This window comes from Glycine max, chromosome 3, assembly GCF_000004515.6.
Source record: "Glycine max cultivar Williams 82 chromosome 3, Glycine_max_v4.0, whole genome shotgun sequence".
Taxonomy (NCBI): Eukaryota; Viridiplantae; Streptophyta; class Magnoliopsida; order Fabales; family Fabaceae; genus Glycine; species Glycine max.
This window is the reverse complement of record NC_016090.4, coordinates 28,931,700-28,934,396: the sequence shown is the minus strand read 5'-3', so window position 1 is coordinate 28,934,396 and position 2,697 is coordinate 28,931,700. Positions and strand designations below refer to the sequence as shown.

The following is a 2,697-nucleotide window of genomic DNA, read 5'->3' as shown; positions in this document are numbered from 1 at the left end:
AGCATCCAGAATATTAAAATGAACAGTTATATCACCAAACTCCATGGACAGTGTGCCTGCATAAACATCTATCTTAGTTCTAGCAGTTTTCATAAAGGGTCTGCCTAGAAGGATGGGAACTGATCCTTGAGAAAATCCATCTTCCATATTCAAAATATAAAAATCAACAGGGAAAATCAGTTCACCAACTCTAACTATGACATCTTCTATGAAACCAACAAGATAGGCAACACTTCTATTAGCTAAATGAATTACCACATCAGCTGACTGCAAGGGACCTAGAGATAGAGAATTAAAAATAGACAGAGGCATAACACTAACAGAGGCTCCTAAATCTAGCATGGCATTGTCAAACTTACTATTCCCTATAATACAAGGTATGCTGAATGTACCTGGATCTTTGCATTTTTCAGGAATTTGAGGAACAGATTTACCAATCAATGCGGAGACATTTCTTCCCATGCTAATTCGTTCACTTCCTTTAAGCTTCCGCTTATTAGTGCACAGCTCCTTCAAGAATTTAGCATATCTTGGAATTTGCTTTATTGCATCCAACAAAGGTATGTTTACCTCTACTTTTCTAAACGTTTCCAAGATCTCTTTCTCTGCCTCTTCCATTTTTTTGTTGGAAACTGCTCTTGGAGGGAATGGAAGAGGGGGAATGTGCTGCTTCTGCAAATCAGAATTACCTGTGGAAGAAGATTCACCTGCACAGAAATTGTTAGGTAAATTTTTGTCATCACCTTTTTCTGGAGTAGAGTGAAGTTTGGCAGGTTCATTTGCAGATGAGGAAAGTGCTACGGGTTGAGGTCCTTGACACTGCTTTCCCGACCTCAATGAAATGGCACTGACATTTTTGGGATTTTGGACAACTTGAGAAGGTAGCTTGTCAAAATTTTGGGACTGTTGTTGATTCAATTGTGTAGCTAATTGTCCCATCTGATTAGTCAAGCTCTGAATGGAAGCTCTGGTCTCTTGTTGAAACTGCATGTTTTGCTTAGTCATTTGCCTCACAAGTTCTTCGAGGGAAGGTTGTGGAGGGGCCTCAACTGTTGGTTGTTTCTGGGGTTGTTGTTGTTGTTGGATTGGTGGAGGAATGTATGGTCTGCTTGGGCCAGCAGCATTTTGGAAGGAAGGAGCAGGCTGCTGTTGTTGTTGCTGAGGGCTGGACCATCTGAGATTAGGGTGATTCCTCCATCCAGGGTTGTATCTGTTGCTGGAGAGGTCATAATTGTTCTGCTGTGGTTGATTTTGCTGTTGAGGTTGAGGAGGTCTATTGTAAATATTTGCAGCATAAGCTTCAGGCTGCTCAATTGCTCCAGGTTGCTGCATGGAAGGGCAAAGGTCTGTATGGTGGTCAGCAGAGGAGCACAAACCACAAACCCTTGTGACAGGTACAGATTTCTGATTCAAGGCCAGCTGGGTTACCAAGTTAACCAATGCATCCAGTTTGCCTTCAAGCTTCTTAGTCTCAGATGATGCAGCTGAGTTTGTAGCTACCTCATGCACTCCTCTAATGACTATAGCATCATTTCTTGCGCTAAACTGCTGGGAGTTGGAAGCCATCTTCTCAATTAAATTCCTGGCTTCAGCAGGAGTCATGTCTCCAAGGGCTCCACCACTGGCAGCATCTATCATACTTCTCTCCATATTACTGAGTCCTTCATAAAAATATTGGAGAAGAAGCTGCTCCGAAATCTGATGGTGAGGGCAATTGGCACATAGTTTTTTAAATCGCTCCCAGTACTCATACAGGCTCTCTCCACTGAGTTGTCTAATACCTGAGATATCTTTCCTGATGGTTGTGGTCCTGGAAGCAGGGAAAACTTTTTCTAAGAATACTCTCTTAAGGTCATCCCAGCTCGTGATGGACCTTGGAGCAAGGTAATACAACCAGTCCTTTGCCACTCCCTCTAATGACTGAGGAAAAGCCTTCAGAAATATGTGATCCTCTTGGACATCTGGGGGTTTCATGGTGGAGCAGACAATATGAAATTCCTTCAAATGTTTGTGCGGGTCTTCACCTGCAAGGCCATGAAACTTTGGAAGCAAATGAATCAGTCCAGTTTTAAGAACATATGGGACATCCTCATCAGGGTATTGGATGCACAAGCTTTCGTAGGTGAAATCAGGTGCAGCCATTTCCCTTAGAGTCCTCTCACGGGGTGGAGGTTGTGCCATGTTCTCAGAATGTGCAAAATCAGAATGCTTAGAATCAGAATGCTCAAAATTATAATGCTCCAAATCAGGATGTTCAAAATCACCAATAACAGAATGCACATATTCACAAGTAATGGAATGCTCAGGATGATCAAAAGGTATAAAATGATGCCTAACTAATCTATGAAATGTCCTATCTATCTCAGGGTCAAAGGGTTGTAAGTCAGATGGATTGCCTCTAGTCATACACTACATTCAGCATGCACAACTAGTTGCCTTGTCATGTAAATAAAGGTGCAGGTTTGAACTACAGCTACCCTCAAATGATATCCAAATGACTTGAAATTTTGTGAGCAACCTTATAAAATGATGAAAAGAGAGCACAAAAAATTTCAGGCAAAAATTCAAAGTCTAACTATGGAAGCTAAAAATGGTAGGTTAAGAAAAATAAGTGAACAAAACTTGAAAAATAAAAAACTTTTGACAAAATCACTATTTTTGGACGATGGAGACCTCGGAGGCTGCCACGGCATAGGA

General features: G+C 41.5%; 1 non-coding gene across 1 annotated transcript; it reads left to right on the top strand.

Moving 5' to 3' along the window:
* Positions 1-1,696: 1,696 nt before the first annotated feature.
* LOC113001330 (small nucleolar RNA R71) lies at positions 1,697-1,803 on the top strand. The gene has a single exon (XR_003266647.1). It is a non-coding gene; the product is annotated as a small nucleolar RNA R71 (small nucleolar RNA).
* Positions 1,804-2,697: the final 894 nt, after the last annotated feature.